Source organism: Dipodomys merriami, unplaced genomic scaffold (genome assembly GCF_024711535.1).
Source record: "Dipodomys merriami isolate MVZ:Mamm:240054 unplaced genomic scaffold, mDipMer1.0.p SCAF_1161, whole genome shotgun sequence".
NCBI lineage: Eukaryota > Metazoa > Chordata > Mammalia > Rodentia > Heteromyidae > Dipodomys > Dipodomys merriami.
The window spans coordinates 35592-55149 of record NW_027202451.1 but is presented as its reverse complement, the minus strand read 5'-3'; the positions used below and the strand labels follow the sequence as shown (position 1 = coordinate 55149).

At 41.4% G+C, this 19558-nt stretch overlaps 1 long non-coding RNA gene across 13 annotated transcripts in view; it reads right to left on the bottom strand.

Annotated features, from left to right (window-relative positions):
- Nucleotides 1–2290: 2290 nt before the first annotated feature.
- The window catches only part of LOC138822891 (uncharacterized), a 52829-nt gene continuing 35561 nt past the window's right edge, over nucleotides 2291–19558 (bottom strand). For 2 of the 13 annotated variants that reach the window (XR_011370650.1, XR_011370661.1), the window contains 3 exons: nucleotides 13949–14169; nucleotides 11898–12863; nucleotides 2295–5106 (listed from right to left, as the gene is read on the bottom strand). This is a non-coding gene — a long non-coding RNA (uncharacterized lncRNA). Of the gene's footprint in view, nucleotides 5107–9758; nucleotides 9884–11897; nucleotides 12864–13948; nucleotides 14187–19558 lie in introns of all 13 variants that reach the window. The other 11 variants (XR_011370653.1, XR_011370655.1, XR_011370649.1 and 8 more) reach the window with 9 other exon arrangements.

The window sequence follows — 19558 nt, the reverse complement described above, 5'->3', positions numbered from 1 at the left end:
ACGCTGTGGTTCAAGAGGTAGAACATTAGCTCAGAACAAAAAAAAAAAACCTAAGGGACAGTACCCAGGCTCAAAGTTTAAATCTTCACAAGACAAACCAACAAACAAAATATGCCCCGTTGTTCATCATTGGGCAATCTAGTTCAATATATTTGGTATGAGCCTTGGAAATTATATCCTTAGCAAATGCTCTCCTCTGAATTCTGCTTCATAGCCAGTTTTCAGAGCTCCAGCATCACCACTGTCTCCTCCAAGTTAGCACAGCAGCCTACCACTGGAAATTTGAAGAAATCTTTTTAGTAATCATAAGAAATCTGATCATTTGTCCACATACATCAAATCAGTAGTTGCCACATTCCACTATTCTGAATGTATTTAATCCCTTTTTGAGTTAATAAGCCTTAAGGAATAAAATCTATAGAATAGTTACTAAATTAATTAAAAAATCATCATTCTTCCAACCAGTCTTATAAGTTTATAAAAGCAGAGACTGCCGGGCACTTGTGGCTCACGCCTGTAATCCTAGCTAGTTAGGAGGCTGAGATCTGAGGCTCATGGTTTAAAACCAGCCTGGGCAGGAAACTCCGTGAAACTCTAATCTCCAATAAACCATCAGAAAACTGGAAGTGGTGCTATAGCTCAAGTGGTGGAGCACTAGCCTTGAGCTGAAGAGCTGAAGGAAAGGGCTTAGGCCCAGAGTTCAAGCGCCACGACTGACCTAAATAAATAAATCAATAAATTAATAAAATAAAGCATAGACTATACTGAAGAGTGCATATGATAATTTCTAACTATAATACTCTCATGAAATTGGGTTTTACAGAAACATCTTGATTGCTTTGCCACAGCAAAGGATAAATGATTTAAATAAGCTACATAACATCTCAGAAGGAAAATGTTACTGGGTTTAGATCAACTTCATATACCCAGTACTGAGGAAATAAGTTTCAGAAATGGCAGAGGCAAAGTATTATAAAAATCACTTTATCATGAGGTACAACCAGGCTGCCTAGATCAACCTTGCAGGAAAAAAGGGATGAATGAAAAGCAACTAAGGCTTCTAAAATGAGCCAGTTGGTGGTGCTTTATGCTTGTAATCTTCAGAAGCCTGAAAGCAGAGGGTTTGGATTCAAAGCCTTCCCAGGAAGAAAACCTTTTTCTCTGCAACCAGCAGATAGGAAACATCAACTCTGTGCCTACAGCCCAGCTGGATGCCTTCTTCCCACAGAGCTCCAGACAACCAAGACCCCTCATCTGAAATATTGTCAAATATATTAAAATATTATCTCCTGTTTGGGAGATAATATTTGAAAGATATATCAAAAACATTTCACTGACTTCTAAAGAAAGAGTGAAAGAGGAAATATGTGCTCACTAAAGGGTAAGTTACCTACCAAAATGATATTAATATGGCTAGATGCCCATTTGGAAACTTATCCACTCAGCCATCTTTCCTCACATCTTGTCAGTTAGCCTGAACTGTCAGATTTTTGGATGCAAGGGATGTGTATGAGTATGTAGGTTGTAAAAGTAATAATGAAAAGCTAAACACTGGAGGCTCAAGCCTGTAATCCTAGCTACTCAGAAGGCTGAGATCTTAGGATCCCAGTTCAAAGCCAACCCATGCAAAAAGACCCTTACCTCCAATTAACCAGCAAAAGACAGAAAGCTGAGCTGTGGTTCAAAAGGCAGACTACCAGCCTTGCAACAACAACAAAAGTTAAGGGACACCATCCAGGCCCTGAATCCAAGCCTCGGTAGTGGCTCTCACACACAAAAAATAACCATGATATCACCAGAGGATGTGCATATCTTAGGGAAGGATGCAGATGGATGGGATGATGAATGTATTGTAGCCCAGTCTGTGAAAAAACCTAGGTGAAATCTTTCCTCAATACATCTTCATTTCCCTCTACACATTTAAAATCACACACACACACACACACACACACACACACACACACACACACACACACACACACACACTTACATGGTTATATTTGTCTATATAATTATGTAAAATACATATCATACACACTTGCTTCAGAATTTTGTCCATCTTTTGGTTTTATAGGTAGGACAATATATCCAGGGTTTGGCTCATACTTGTAATTTCAGCTGCTCATGAAGGTGGGATCTGAAGATCACAGTTTGATGCCAACCCAAGGAAACAAATCCTCAAGATTCTTATTTCAATTAAGTAGCAAAAAGCCAGAAGTGGAAATGTGACTTAAATGACACAGTGACTGCATTGAGCAAAATAATCTAAGCAAGATACCAGACCTCCGTTCAAGCCTACATACTGGCCAACTACCACTCCAAAAGCCAAAATCCCCAAAAGACCAAACCAAAAACATGTCAAAATATTTTATAACTTTTGAAGCAAAATCCAATGAGGCAACGTAGTTTGTTGAAGATTTGGTGGTAAAATGTTGAAAAACCCCAAATTCCACATGTGTTTAAATGATGCAACAGACAAGCAACCAAGTAAAAATTTCCCAATAATGTTCCTTAGTATTCACTGGGACCCTTGACAAATATTTTTTTGTATGCTTTTCAAAAAATCAGTTAATTTTCAGTAGTATAAATCTTTATTATAAGTTATAGAAGTTTTTTAAAGTTCCAAAGTGAATTGAATGTAAAACAAAAAGCACTTAATATTACCAGTTTCTATGACTCTGGTAGAAAACCTGTAGTACTGTGGCCTTTATGAAGGAGGAGAGGGAAGACTGGTCATGAAATGTTGGGAAGAAGAGTTTCCAATTGACTGTTTGAAACCCACTCTTCTGCCCCCCACCCCAACAGGCAGAGGCTTGAACTCAGGGATTAGGTGCTGTCTTGAGCTTCTTCTGCTCAAAGCTAGCATTCTACCACCTGAGCCATGGCACCACTTCTAGCCTTTTCTGAGAAGTTTGTTAGAGTTGAGAGACTTACATACTTTTATGTTTGGGATTGGCTTCACATCTCAGTCTCCTGAGTAGCTAGGATTATAGTTGTTAGCTTCCCATGCCTGGCTTACATTCCACACTATTGAACACATAAAATTCAATTAGGAGGCTAAGATCTGGAGAATGGTGATTCAAAGCCAGGCCAGGCAGAAAAGTCTGCAACTCCATCTTCAACAAGCAAAGAGCTGGACTTGAGCAGTGTTTCAAGTAAGGTGAGTATGAGACCCTGATTTCAAATACCATTATGGGCAAAAACAAAACAAAATAAAGCAATGTCCCAAATTAAAATAATAAAATTGCTCAAAACCAAAATAATGGTCATTAAATAAGGGTTTGAAAAGTAGAAAACAAATACAACCCTCCATAAATCCACATATAAAAATCTTCCAGCCAGATACCGGTGGCTCAAGCCTGCAATCCTAGCTACTCAAGAGGTTGAGATCTGAGGATCATGGTTCAAAGCCAGCCCAGGCAGGAAAGTCCCTGAGACTCTTATCTCAATAAACTACTCAGAAAACCAGAAGTGGCACTGTGGCTCAAGTGGTAGAGTGCTAGCCTTGAGCTGAAGAACGAGGGACGGTGCTTAGGCCCAGAATTAAAGTCCCATGACTGACAAAACACAAAACAAAATCCAAAAAACAATAAACAAAAAAGAAACTTCCACAAAATATTTGAAATGGGTGAATTTTCAATAAGGAAACAACATTTTTCTTTCCTTTTTTTTTCTTGCAACAGCAAAAGAGATGGTTTATTGTACATGTGTCACACTTGGCCACAACTATGAACAAAACTAGTCCAGAATGTCACAGGTCCGGGGCACAGGACCATCAGGGGATGCTGGTTATGAGCAAGGTGTGTCTTTCAGAGATGATCTTGGCAATGAAAGTTCTGGATCCACTGGGAAATCACAGCGGCATGCAGTCCAACATCTCAGCATCCCAGCCTATGGCATTCCTTATTCCTCCTGCTCCTCTGGCCTCGATGGGTGCACAAACTGGTTTACTTAGACCTCTGCCTCCTCTTTCTTCTTTTGCCCTTCAGCCTGCACATTCGCTTCCTCTACTTGGCTCTCATGGTGCTGTTTTTTCTAGGAAGATGGTGCTAAGGCAAAGAGCAGGAAACAACATTTTTCTACCTAAAGATGTCTGTGGGGAGAACAGTGGAAGAAATAGATTTATTCCCAGATATTTAGACCAACATGCCAATTCTGATATATCTATGATGATAGAGACTAGCTTTAGAATGATAAAAATAAACCAAAGGATTACATCCCAAAGTATTGGACAAGGCTAACAAAGCAGAGTAGGGCATCAGGGTATAGGGTAAGAGCTATGTAGAAAAACTAGTTGTTCCTACAATGAAAAGTATTACCAGGCCTAGCAATTCAAGTTCGCCATACCAAGTAGATTTTGAAAAATAGTCTGTTACTTATTATATTAAAGAAAAATTTAAACTTGTAGGCTCTTCAACTTTATATCAGACAACCTAAACTTTGCTCAGGGGACATGGTACTTAATATTTGGATCATCAAGTGCCAATTGCAAATTTAATTATACAAATAATAACTCTACTAATAGAGAATGTTAATGGTTTCTTATAGATGGAGCTGAAGGTAAAACTGCTAAGACTTTTCCCACAGAAGAGACTATTCTTATTACACCTCTTCCCATGGTCTTCCAACTGCCTCAGTTCATTAATTTTTTTTTTTTACAAAACTTGAAAATTTCCACTTTATTCACCCAGATGTCTTTTTAACACTTCAAAGGCTGTTTTTGAGAAATAATAAAATTTTCAAAAGCACAAAAAATGCCACCCAAGTTAAGAAGTTTTGAGATCAAGCAGATGAAAGGGAAAATTTGAGTAAGGAGCGAGTTTAGTGTCCTAGCCATGACAAAATCCTAAGAGTTAGTGAGTGAACACATGACTCTGCACATATCCACAGAGTTGAAGTCACATGATGATTCTGGCTCCTGGTCCTCCTCTTTGCCTTCCTGGTCTGACACACCATTCTCTGGGATGCTGAGCTCTTCTTTAGGCTTTCTTCATTCCCCTCCAGTAACTCCTGCTTTATAGGCTTGCACAAGATAGGCTTTTTCTTCATTTTGACATTTGGTTTAGGTTGAGAAAGCTATTTTTTCTCCAATTCAATGCTGTTTGCCTATAAAAATCACAATAAGAAAAACCCAACTAAGACAAGCATCCTTGGTTAAAGGCATTCTAGGTTGTAATCTCTGAACGTTTAGGACCTACTTTACTCTTGGCTTTGACTGTCTTTTGTCTTCCTTCTCAATCAAACTCCCCCCACTCCCACTCCTAGGGCTTGAACTCAGGGCTTAGAATCTGTTCTTGTTTGCTTTTTTTTCCCCCTCAAGGTTAGTGATTTTCCACTTGAGCTGCAGTTCCACTTCCATCTTTTTGGTGATTAATTGGAGATAACTAAACCATGATGCTCAGATCTCAGCCTTCTGAGTAGCTAGGATTACTCAATGAATTTTCAGGAAGAGGCATCATGATGTTATGGGATTTCATGAAGTCATAAATATGATGATACCCAAAACCTTGAACAAGGACATTCTCAACTTCACCCCAGCATAACCATTGAAGTGAGGGATTTTAAACACTTATACATTAGTACTGCTCATCCTCCCCTCAGACTTCAGGATCACACATCACATTTGACTATCAAGCCTCACTGGTTACCTGGAACTCCCAACAACAGTTTCTGCTTTCCTTTTACTTGGAGACCTGAAACTTGAAGATTAGGATTTACTTTGTTCAATTTTGAGTCTCCTCGGTATTTTTCTTTAATTTTTGTTAATCAGTTTTTAACTTGAAGTGATACTCTGCTAAGATCAAGGCAACCTAAGACATAGCATATCATTTTTAATTGTCTCTTTGCTTAGTTTACTTTAATCAAGGGATTAAGAAAGCTATTATAAGGTTTTTGGTGGGGGTAGCATTGTGAGGGGAAGGGCAAATGGACAAATGTGGTGGAAGTACTTTATGTGCTCCTACAAAAGTAAACAATGAAGGTGGGGGAAAGTGGCTCACAACTTTAATCCCATCTATTCAGAAGGTTGTAAGCAGGAAAAATCAGTGAGTCTTATCTCCAAAAAACTACCAAAAGAAAGGAAATGGGTTGTAGCTCATGTGGTAGCATGCTAAGATTAAGTAAAAGGAGCATAGATATGGTACTCAGGCCCCGAGTTCAAGACCTAGAATAAGCACAAAACAAACTAACAAAACCTGCTGAAATTGCTTTAAGAAGGGTCTATGAGAGAAAAATGGTTAGGGTAGATTTGATTTGGGAACATTTGGTATCTGTCACAGTATGTGTGAATGGATCCACTATAGGTTGCTGTGGAAATATTATTCCTTGTTCCATTATGAGCTATTTGGATTCACTATTTCAGTGTGAAATGATATTTCTTGAGAGAAAATTGTCAGTTTGGAGCCCAGCACTGCTGGATCATGCCTATAGCCTTAGCTGCTCAGGAGGTGGAGATCTAAGGACCAATGTTTGAAGCCAGCCCATGAAAGAAAGTCCATGAGACTCATCTCCAAAAAACTACTAAAACACTCCTGGAAGTGGTGCTGTGACTCAAGTGGCACAGCACTAGTCTTGAGCAAAATTAGCTCAAAGACAGCATCCAAGCCCTCAGTTCTAACCCCAGGATCATCATATACACAGAAAAATTTTAGTATGACTTCTGAACAAGGTTTTGTACCATTTTTCCATGAGTTCATTTTCAGACAGCACTATGTCCTGTGGGAGGCTTCTGTGTTCTGGCTTACATGGCATTTCTATTACATGATATGTAATAGGCATGTACACAAAATTCCCTCACTCAAATTATATTCTTCAGTTAACAATCTATTATGGGAAAGAATTGAATTTCCCCATTTGTTTAAGTACTCAATGAATTTAACAGTATAAATTTGTAGATTGCTATTTAAGTTATATTCAATTTCTATTAATTTACTCTTTTAAAGTTCTTATTCTTAGTTTATGTAAGTATGTATGTATGTATGCATGTATGTATTTTGTTGGCCATGGGGTCTGAACAAAGGGCCTGGGAGCTGTCCCTCAGCTTTTCAGCTCAAGGCTAGTGCTCTACCACTTGAGCCACAGTACCACTTTCTGCTTTTCTGCTTATGTGGTTCTGAGGAATTGAACCCAGGGCCTCATGCATGTGAGGCAAGCACTCTACCATTCAGACACCTTCCCAGCCCCTCTTTGTTTAGTTTTAAAGTGCCTTTAATGACCTTTCTTAATATAAGATGATATAATTCTATAACTATATCTAGTTTTTTTAATAGGTTGATGATTTCCCATAGATTCACCGCCATCAAAAGATACAAAGTATTTCCTTCACCCTTAAAAGAACAGCCAACTTCTGTTTCCTCAGAAGTTGCACAGAGGTTCTTCCTGCAGAGTATCTCATACTTATATCTAACACCATGTGACAGAACAGACAATAACAATGTCTTGTTATTCTGTTATCCTCAGAAAATAAAATGCTATTCAAAAAGACTTTGGACCTTTGTTTCCTCATGTTATTTATAATTTAAGGGAGCTCAATGCCAGACATTACTATTTTCTGTAGTTGTATGTTACAAGATCTACATTCATTCCCATGGAATATTTTATTTTTGTTGGGTGTGGTGGTCCTTGTCCTAGGGCTTCAACTCAGGACCTGGTAATGTCACTTCAGTTTTTTGCTCAAGGCTGGGACTCTTCCACTTGAGCTACCTCACTGCTTCTGGCTTTTTAGTGTTAACTGGAAATAAGACTGGGTAGGTGATGGAGTGGGTATGACTGTGATACATTGTATCCATGTATGGGAACTTCACAACCTCCTTCTTGTACAACCAATACTTGCTAATGAAAAGAAAGATAATTAGAGGTCTAATTGTTCACAGTAAGTTTCTTGTAATTTCCCTTCTTATGTCTTTCTCATTTTTTTCATGCTAGCATGTGCTCAGTGCTGACCCTTAGCTCTTTTTCTTATGGCTAGTACTTCAGCCACAGCTCTAGTTCGTTTTTGCTAGTTAATTGGAAGAAAGAAACTATCTGATATTTGTGCCTAGGTTGTCTCTGAACCTCAGTACTCAGATCACAGCATCCTGAGTAGCTAGGATTACAGGTGAGAGCTACTCAGATCCTTGTTGTCTCCTAAATTATCCCATGTTCATTTCACAATGGCAGTCCATTTCCATGGTTCCCAGCTTTGCAGCAAGAGCTTAATTATAATCCAACACCAAGTCTAACCTCACCACAGATGCTATGTTTTGTGTCATACTCTGACTATAGACACCCTTCTCCTGGCTGATGCATTGCAACAACCTAGATGGCTCTCATACTAGGCCACAAGGATAGGAAGCCAGGAAACACTAGCTTAGAAGCTGTAAAATCAGAGGAGCAAAAAAATATCGTAGTGCATTCCGCTGTGATCTTATTCTGACTTAAACAGCCTTGTCATCTATTACCAGGAGTAGCTTTGACATCACATTCTGAGTAGTGGCTGGGTGTAAGCTGGTGTGTCCGAGCTAACTATAGTATTGTCCTGAGCCTGTGCAGACTGAAGAGAAAAGCCAGTGCCAGTAGCACACACATTGGAATAACAAAGCAACCTATAGTTAGGCATTGCCACTCTTTGTTCTACAGTAATGAATGAATGACTCTCTAATTTCTTGACAAGAAATTCCTGCAGACCCATATGCAGCTGCCTCATCAGAGCAAGTAAAGAGCCTGGTGCTGCCTGGAGGAAACACTGTGAGAAGCTGCCAGAAAGCATCTGTCTACTGGACTCATGGGGCTCCTCTGTCCTCTAGAATTAATGACAAATGAGGAGCAAACACCTCCCCCTCTAGGCAGACATACACAGGAAGAGCATTGCCACAGCACAACAGGGGACTCTCAAGACAAACACTTCATCTGTGCTGTCAGAACTGAGAGGTTTTTTTTGGGGGGGAGGGTCCGGTTGTGGGGCCTGAATTCTGGGCCTGTGCCCTGTCCCTCAGCTCTTCAGCTCAAGGATAGTGCTCTACCACTTGAGCCACAGCGCCACTTCTGGCTTTCCATTTTGCTTATATGGTGCTGAAGAATCGAACCCAGGGCCTCAGGCACGCAAGGCAAGTGCTCTACCACTGAGCCAACTTCCCAGCCCCAGAGCTGAGAGTTTTTAATGACACTTCATCCCACAGTGCTCCCTAAAACCTTCATCCCAACCCTGCTCCTTTCATGTCCCTGACAATGTTTATAGGCATCCCACATCCAGACTGAAGATGTTCCTTCATGTTTGGAGTAAGTCTGATCAGACTTTATATGGATCCACTGCTCAGTCAGAACTCTCGATCCCTCCCATCCCCATTTTGATACTGTGTGTCTCTTGACCTATTCCTGTCTTCTCTTTTCAAGATTCAGTCAGTGCCGGGTACAGGTGGCTCACACCTGTAATCCTAGCTACTTAGAAGTCTGAGATCTGCGGATCGTGGTTCAAAGCCAGCTCAGGGAGGAAAGTCCGTGAGACTCCTATCTCCAATAAACCACCAGAAAACCAGAAGTGGCTCTGTGGCTCAAGTCGTAGAGTGCTAGCCTTGAGTTGAAAAGCTCAGGGACATCACCCAAGCCAAGCCCAGAGATCAAGGCCTATGACTCAAAAAATAAATAAATAAATAAAAGAAAGCAAAAACATACAAAGCTCAGAATGGCAAGCAGCTGAAAACAGGATGGAATAAACCAACATTATCTATGACAGTTTTCAGATTATGCAGAGAATTGCCTGCATTGTTGAAGCCCAAGCCCACCTGATAGCTGAGTTTTAGCTGGCTGGCATGCCCATGATGCCAGGTAATGGTATTCACAAGTTTTGTGATATTATTGGATGAGACCAATAGGCTTCAAGTTGGGAAGCTGAAAATTTTCTATTGATCTAGAAGGAGAAATATATCAGGACAAGAAATGGGATTAACACAATGCCAAAAGCAAAAGGCCATCCAATCCAAGGAAGACAGAATAACTCTGTCTCTGAAAAGATGATTCTCTCAAAGGAATCCTGAGCTGAGTATGGTGGTCTATGTTTGCAATCTCTGAATTTAGGAGGCTGAGTCAGAAGTTAGGTTGAGACTAGCCTAAGTTCCATGCCAAGAGAAGAACACAAAACCAAACCTCATCTTACAAAATAAAAGAAGGACTGGGAATGTGGCTTAGTAATAGAGTGCTGGCCTAGCACATACATGAAGCCCTGGGTTTGGTTCCTCAGTACCACATAAAGAGAAAAGGCTGGAAGTGGTCCTGAGGCTTGAGTGGTAGAGTGCTAGTCTTGAGCAAAAGAAACTCAAAGTGAATGGTGTTAGGAAAAATGTAAAATTAATGAAATAGCATCTCTCTCCCTCCCCTATATCCCTTCCTGCTTTCCTCCCTCCCTCCTTTTCTCAGTACTAGAGTTTATACAAAGCATTTCATGCTTAGGCAGGTGTTTAACTCTTAATCCACACCATGGCCTTTTTGTACTTTAGTTTTTAAGTTAGGGCATCCTGTTTTCTTCCCATCCCAGGACCAGCCTCCCATCTAGCTGAGATTATTGGAATCAGCCCAGCTTGATGATTGTGATCAGATCTCACTTTTTGCCTGGGTTGGTCTTGGATTGCAGTCCTCTCAATCTATGCCTCCCAAGTAGATGGTACTATCATGCTTAGCCTTTAAAATGATCACTTAGAGCTGGGCGCAAGTGGCTCCTGCCTGTAATCCTAGCTACTCAGGAAGCTGAGATCTGAGGATCGAGATTCAAAGCCAACCAGTGCAGGAAAGACCATGAGACTCTTATCTCCAATAAACCACCAGAAAACCTAAGTGGTCCTGTGGCTCAAGTGGTAGAGTGCTAGTCTTTAGCTGAAGAGCTAAGGGACAGCAGCACCCAGGTCCAGAGTTCAAGTCCAAAGACAGACAAAAAAAAAATCACTTAGAAAGATTAAAAAAAAAAAAAAAACTCCCGAATTCTCACATTTATTTAAATAGCGGCTGCCAGTCATATTTTATAAAGCACTTATGGGGCCCATGAAGTCTTTTATTTTTAAAATACAATAAACTAGTACTAGAGCAGTTGGGATAGTGTTCTGCCAGTAACACAACTCTAAGAGCCTTGGAGGGAGCAAGCAAGCCGGCTACAGGCCAGCGCCGCCGCCGCTTCTTCTGAGCAGCAGTGAGAAGCAGCAAGCAGCCATGGCTGGGGCACAGGCTCCTCAGGCCAGACCCTGCAGGCAGGGCAGCCCCTCCAAATCCCCCAGGCCTCAAAGGCTCCAGCGCCGAGCTTCCTGGGCTCATCCCTAGGCTGGAGGTGCAGTGAGAAACAGCAAAGGAGCCAGCGAGACTCCTCCAGTGTCAGGGCAACCATGCAGGAGTGGAGCCAAATGGCCAAACTTGCAGCAGCGACTGCAGCAGTTGTTGCTGCCAGGGCTCCTGCAGCTGCTCAGGCACAGCCAGAGGCAGAGAAAAACTCCAGGACTGACACAGCCCCCTTCCACCCAATCTGCCTAAGATCTGGGAGCTGGATCGGGAGCAAAAGGAGAGGGGTTCATATGGGTGTTGGAGGCATAGGCCTGCAAAACCCCATCTGAGCACCTGTGTGCTCTGAGGATGCATGCAGGCATGCATTCCTTCCTTCCAATTTATTTATTTTTGTTGGTCGTGGGGCTTGAACTCTGGGCCTGGACGCTGTCCCTCAGCTCTTCAGCTGAAAGCAAGTGCCCTACCACCTGAGCCACAGGACCACTTCCAATTCTTCTCGGGAAGGAAGGGACACCCTTTCCTCCATGCTGGCCAAAGGTTCTGCCCCCGGTGCAAGGCTCAGGTAATGGTTTGCAAAAAGTACCATTCATGCTTCATCTACTTAATCATGTAGAACAGTACCTGGAGACCCCCCCTATGTGTAATCAACTGTGCTTTACCTGCTTTTACAACCTTGATTAGTGGAACTGCTCCACTTTTGTTGACAAGGATTAGCTTTTTCTGTTTAAACTCTCATTGTCTGTGCTCCCATAAAACTGTTTAACTCTCTGCCCCTGACTGAAGATTTACTTCTCCTGCTTGTGTGCTGTATATAAGCATGTGATGTTCCAATAAATTTTGTCTATACCCACATGGTGTAGTCCCTTCTTGCCTATACCACACATCGTGTTCCCAGATCCCGTTGTGGAAACAGCAACAGATGGGGTTATGCCGGTTGATGCCTCTGACATCTCCCCCCTTTTTTGTTTTTTAAGTACAACCATAAGCAAGAGATCCTTTGCAGAAGGGATTTGCAGAAACTATTTTGGAATGTAGACAGCAATATCTTGACAAGACATAATGCAATCAATCCTGTAGAAACACTATGGGTAAAACTGTGCCACCAGGTATGAGGATCCAATTGGTTTAGCACAGATGCAATTCCCTCAGCCAGACCTTCATATCCCACCCCAGGGAGTTGTGCCAAGAAAGTCTCAATGACTTCCTGCTGTAACTAGTGGATGTCCCAAGTCAAATTTTCTTGCAAGACCGGCAGGTGGTAGTGAAGTCCCTGCCAAGTAATGTTAGAAGTGTTGAATCAAGTAGGAGTGATGCACAGTTTATTGAGCTCTAATCACACTTGAAGGTTAGCTGTTTCTGCAGATCAATTATCTGGTCTCCCATCCACTGCACCGTGTGTTGCAGGGTGTTCAGACGGGAATCAATGTCCTGTTTAATATTGTGCTGATGAGTCTATAGCTGGTGATAGTCCAGCCACTTCTCTACAAAGTCCTTGGTTTGGATGGAGGAATGCAGGGCCACTCCGGCAGTCGCAGCAGTCATGGTGATAGCAGTCATTTCAAGGATCACAGCTACACTCAGACCCAGGAATCTCCTAGTTCTCTTCAGCAGTTGCTGGAAGACTCCTGTCAACAAACCAACAGTGGGGCTCTCCTGCCAAGGTCGGGTGAGATTAACAGGCACTCAGACCCCTAAGCGAGATCTTAATATCAGGAGAGACTGAGAAGGCATTTAAAAAGAAATAGTATGATTTAAGCATGTAAAGAGTCCAGGCTGCGTGGGTTCTCATTGATTGACACTGTCCCTGTGGGCTAGTACATAGGAAAGTTTAATACAACCCTGTACAGTAGAAGAATGGTTCCTGTAAAATGTATAATTTGCCTCATGGGCCCTAGTAAAGTGACCAACCCAATTCTGAGTTGTATAAAATTGCGTGGCAAGTTTTATAAATGCCACTGCTCAGGCCCTAAGTGTCCCCTGAAATTTATATGTGGCCTACGAGGCACAAGGCCTCCATCATGTCAGGTGAGCAAGCCAATGGGTTCTACATGATTTATAACTCCATTGTATAGACGTCACCATCAGAAGAATTATTAGTATACCAATCACCAACATGCTTTTCAGAATAATTGGCAATGAAACATCCATGAGGACCTCAATCTATAAATGAGATGTTATCATTATGCTGTATAATCTTTCCTCTAGGGTTTTGACACTGAGACCACTGAATAGAAACATAAACAAAATTCAATAATTAATGTCCTGTCATACTAGGTTAGGTGGTTGCCTGTCTTATTTGTATAAGAATGATCCTTACCAATAAAATTTAAGGAAATTGTGCTGAATAGCCCCATATGATTGTTGATTTTATCATCAGGCAAGATGTATGCCCATACCTGTCTTCTGGTTGGTAAGCAAGGTGATGTCCCTAAACACAGTGGTAAAGACTCAAATCCTAAGGAAATAATATAAGGTATTCCTTCCTCACCTGGATGATTAGGGTCTGCATGATCCCATGGTGGAGGAAAATACGTGCTGTCATTTGTGTACGCCACTGGACCTTGGTCTAGCTAATCCACTAATTTTAACAATGGTGGGTGAGTGATATAGGCCCAATATGCATGTTCACTACCCACTGCAGAAGTATTCACAAGCAGTGCAATCATGGCCAAAACAGATATTCAGGTATTCTAGGGGTTTTTGTACTGACCAGGGTGGCTTCGGTCTTGTGTCAACACCTTATTCTGACCCCATGTTGCTGGGGTCAAGCTGGTTTTCTTAAGATAAGAATGATGGCTTCCTCCGGACTTCAACCTTAGGTCTGCAAAGCTGCTTACTAGATCTTCTTCCTCACGGTTGTGTTGTGTTGTTTTTGCTTCTCTGGAGGTCGGATGAGTCAAAAAGGGACCCAGATGTTGCCAGTGGATCCATCTGGAATGATAGAAACACTGTTTTCCCTTATGGGGCATTAGTCTTAGTCTTCATTGATTAAATTTTTTAAACCATATGGGAATAGATAGTGAGATGCTGCTAGAGGGATAAAATGCTTTTCAGCTTTAGTGAAAGGATCACTTTGAGTGAAATTTTAAAAATTTAGAGTAAATAAGGTTAAGGCAAAAGTTTCCCTTGGGGATTCCCCTTTTTTGTTTTTTTAATAATTGAAGCTTAAATGTTTTATGGGTGTGTAAACAGTTGGCATTAGTCTACACAGGTTGATTAAAGAAGTTTTACCTAGGGACTAACTTTAGTAAACTCTCCTAATATTTTTCTGATTGTACACTGGCTTTTATAATATAGTGTGGGGTAGTTTGTCAAGGTGACAACTTTTTACTAATTACATTTTATTCCAAACTAGAGTTTAGGCATAATTTTTTAACTTTTCATAACTGTATGGACCCTTTGGGGGGGGGGCTATAGCAGCATAGCCTGTTTAGTACTTTGGTTTGTAAAAGATTTAAATAGTCTAGGATGTTTAAAGGTAAGATCCATAAGAAGTTCCACTTGTAGGTGTTCAGTGGCAGTTTTGTAATTGACAAACAAGTTATAAAAGCAGAACGAACAGTTAGTGATTACAAATTGCATCAAGGCAAATAGGGTGGTTGAGTCCACACAACCGCCTGTAGACATCCTGGTATCTAGGCTGGAGATGGGGGCATTGCACCCAGCTTCAAGGCCTGGAGGTGGGACAAGTCTTACCTTGAAATCCTAGGAAAACATTACCTCCCCAAATACGCCAAAGCATTGTTTAGCTCCTCAAATAGCCTAGGAGGGAAAGGCCATCCTTTGGAATACAGATGTTTAGTGTGGCTCCTGGTGCTTAACTCTCTACTTAAGCCCTTATCTTCGAAAATTTAACATTTGGTCTAAATCCTGATATAAATGATCTTTTTAGTAATTATCAGACCACAATTTTGTTTTATTTTGGTGTTTATACCAATGTTTCTCTCCTTACCTGGGACTTATTTGTCTCAGTTAAATTTGAATTTTCTCCTTCCTTGTTCTAATTAATACCCTATCTGTTTACTTTTGATCTGGTCCTAACAATTTCATATTTTATTCTTAAACAAATTTATTTGGTTAGTGTCAGCCCAGAATTTACTGCCAATTAGGGTTTTAAGCACATACACAGCAGTTTGGATTTAAGCTATTCCCCACAATTCACAACCTCAGCCTTTTACAGCCAACTATTACAAATGGTTGACAAGTTCTTGCCCAGTTATGCATGCTTATAAAGTAGCTTGCCATGACCTCAGCTCTGATCAATTTTAGAAGAGCCAAACATTATTGCCAAAGTCCCAGGAGTGCTTCTTTCTATGTTAGGGTAAACGCAACCTTGACATTTCCCTTGGTCACTGGACTTGAAGTTAGTGCCTGAGTGCTGTTTTTCAGCTTTCCAGTGCAAGAATTGCACTTTGCCACTTCGGAATCCAAAGCAACTCTGCCCGCTTTTTTGGCACTCTGCTGGCTAGTTAGAGATGATAATCTTTCTCTGCCTGGACTGGCTTTGAACTGCAGTTTGTAGATCGCTCACCTTTGGTCCTCAGCTCCACCCTCATCTGGGCCCCCTCCCATTTCTGGAGTTCCCTCCATACAACTGGTCTCTCCCTCTCTCCACCCAGATCCACCTGAACTCCCATCTACCTCACTTCCTTTTCTCTCAGATACTTCTGCTACCAGGATGATGATGGAGGTCATGTGCTCCCTCTTGGGGGAAATATGGCTCCTCTAATAAACCTTGTAATAATCTTTCTCCTTTGCCTGCCTGCCTCTGCATGGTCCCATAGGATGGATGTGTCTGATCCTCTTTCACTGGTGGCTCCATACTGGGATAGGTTCTCCAGTGCATTTGCTCCCCCTGCACTTCAGAAGGGAGTTCAAACAGCTGCCCTGGGACCTATTCTGAGATCCTTCACTCCAGTCACCAGAGGACCATCAAGGTAACTTTCTCCTGACTGAGTGCTCTACCAGCCCATCCAGCCCCACTAATTAATTCCCACTCCAGGGTAAGTGACAAGTTTGTCTGAGGTTGGGGTTTCTGATTCCAATATCAGTGGTAAGGCCACCTGAGCCTTTCTGGGCTAACTGAGCCCCACCCTCATCATATGACCAAAAACTTAGGCCAAGTGCTGGAATTAGCCACTAGGGGCCTACCATGGCCCAAGGACCCACCTTGGACCAACATAAGGACAGTCTCCACTGGTGGGGCCACCACCTATTTAGGAGCCAACCTGCACTGCAGAGGACACTCTACTCTAGGCACATGGCTTCAGGTCACTTACCATGGGAAGGACACTAAATTTCTTTACATTAAGGCCACCTGGCCTTGGAGGGCTGTTCAGTCCCCATCAGTTAAATTTGGCCCCACATTTAAAACTCCACTTCTGAGAATGCTTGAGCAAGTAGCTCTCTCTCTCTCTCCCCCTCCCCTTAAACTCTGCCTCTTGCCAAAATTACCTGCTTGTAACTCTTTCACAAGTATTTCATATGCTAAACGCTTTGGTTAAGCCCTGGAAGAATGTAACCAGTAATTGCTTGTTTCTACTCATTAGATAGGAAATGGGTGAGTTTAAGTCTAAACTCCCTGAAATAAAGGCCAACAAGTATGGATATTACCAAAAGTGTATTACTCTTCTCTCTAGCATTGAGCAAGTGGTGGATATGCCAAATTGGCATCTTGGTACTTCAGCTTGGTACTACCCCTTCCCCCTCCCCTGTCCTGTGGTGCCATTATGCTAGGCCAAGTGTATGTTCCTATTGCCTCCTGTTCACTAGGTTTCTTGTTGGCAAAGTTTTGTATTTTAAACTGACCACATGGTTCCATCATAATTAGAAAAGTAGTTCCACTAAAATTTCAAAACTTTAAAAGTCTATTTTAAAATCTAAGCACGCTCTATAATCTGTGCACAAACATTTCTGTCTGTGTCTTATTTGACTATATGTAAGTGATTATGGTTTCAAGGTTACTCTGCCTACTAAAAATCTTTGTCAATGGAAGCTGTGAATTAATCTAAATTGCTTTAAAACTTTGTGACCTGACTAAGCCAAAGAAAAAAACAGGCAGTTTTAAAAGACCTTGGAAAAGGACTTAAAAAAGACAATGTCCTTTACAAAGTAAATGAAATTGGTAACTGAGTTGGCTGTGAATTATGTCATTCCTATGTCCATCTATGCTAAGAGTTAACTATTGTACACTGACCATGGCTAGTAAACTAAAGCTAAGGGTTTGATTCTCTAGTTTTCTCCCCTGTGTGCCGATCAACTTCAATTAAGATCAAGGGACCAGAGTGACTAGGCCCAGGCACAGCTGCCTAAACAAGTGGCACCAGCCTGCAAAAGCCAGTGTAAACCAGGTCTCTAACCAGTATATGTAGAAATATTGCAGGTTACCAACAGGAGGTGCAACAGTCCATACATGCTGGGAGATGCCACAGTCTCTCTCAGACTCTGGCCTTGCTTCATCTCACATGACCAAAAGCCTGTTAATTAAGGGTAAAACACAAGCCACATTAGATATTTGGATCTGTAAATGTTCATCGCCAGAAGTTAGACCATACGGAGTCTATGAGCAAAGGATAGAAATTGATTTCTATACTATTTTACAATTGGAGGTAAATTCCTAAAGGTAACTCAGACTGCAGAAAAAAAAATGGCCACTCTTTCTATTCACTGCCCACAGGACAGCCTACAGGCAAAGAATATACAGCCCAGTGTTTCAATGATGCATTTAAATGCAAATTAAAATAACTTTACAAAAAGGATTTAAAATGACATCCCCCTTGTAAAAATTTGAGAAGTTGTAGGGAGTGGCTGGCCTCCCAGACAAGTTTAAAAGATAAATTTTTCCTAAAGGTTTATTTCAAAGTAAAAGTATTCTAGTTTGCCCTTAAAGTTTTTTGTAACAGTTGCCAAAAGGCCCACAGTAAAAGATAGGGCAAGTTTGTCAAATGTAATTTAATAAGTAAAACCATGCTTATAAAACTACTTCCAATGACCATCTTTGTTGCTTTTAATTGGAGTAAAAGTGACTGTTTGTAAAAAAAAAAAAAACAAAAAAAAAAACTCATTGATCTGTAGTTCGAAGCCAGTCCAGGCACAGGCAGACTAAAGTCCCTGTGAGATTGTCATCTCTAATCTGCCAACAGAGTGCTCAAAGCTGAGTTGTTTTGGAGTTTAAAGTGGCCAAGTGCTAGTCCTGAGCTGGAGAGCTGAGGGACAGCACTCAAACCCTGAGTTCAAGTCCAGTGACTGACCAAGGAAAGTGCCAAAGATGTATTTATCCCAACATAAGAAAGGCACTCCAGGGACCCTGACAATGTTAAAACATCCAGAGGCAATTACAAACAAATGTTTGGATGACAAAAGTGGTATCAGGTCCTGAGTTACTTGAGCTTGGTCCTCCAAAAAATTGATCAAGCCAGAAGGTCATGGAAAGATAAGTTTGTAAACATGCCTATCACCCATGTTGGTCTAACTGGGCAAAACTTTCCAGAGATCTGTGATAGTGGGTAATAAAAGCTAAGATTGTAGAATGTAAATCCCAAAACCCCTGTATCTCCTCAAAGTCCTAATTGGCAGTAACTTTTGAGCTGGTTAAATTCATCTGTTGAAAAGCTTGTAGAGCTGAGATTATGTTCCTATTGAGATCTGTCTAAAGGCCTACATAGGTAGGCATTCCTCTGCCAGACAGAAAATGCTTTTATAAACCAGGGTGTTAAACAGGCTATGCTGCTGTAGCCCAAGAAAAGGCCTGTACATTTGTTATAGGTTAAATGTTGTCTATAAGCCACTTTAAGCAGGCTACCCAGAGGCAGTGGGTCATAGAGTGCCAATCAGTCTCAGGTTAAAAGCATCTACTGGGCTTTCTTTTAAAAATCTCTGACAAGTAATTGTTAGTCAATTGTGAACAAGTTATAGGTAACCTCCATCTCATTGATCTCCTTGTTGCTTTAACTGGAAATAAAAAGAGCTTTTGTAAGAAAGTTCAAAGCCATCCTGGGCACAAAAAAAAAAAATCCTTCTAAAACTCCATCTCCCTACTAATCAGCACAGAACCAGGACTATCCAGCCAAAGGCTGAAAGTGGCATTGTGACTCTAAGTAGTAGAGCATTAGCCTGGAACAGAAGGACTCAGGGACAGTGCCCAGGCCTTGAGTCCAAACTGTAAATGCCAACCGGGACAAGCTATCCCAGCAATGGATGTTGAGACAATGGCCAGGACAAAGTCAGTCCTGACCATGGAAAACCATGGAAAAGAGTAAGAGATGATACCCTAAATGGAGTCACTTTATGCTTTATGCATTGTTTCTGGCAAAACTGGGGC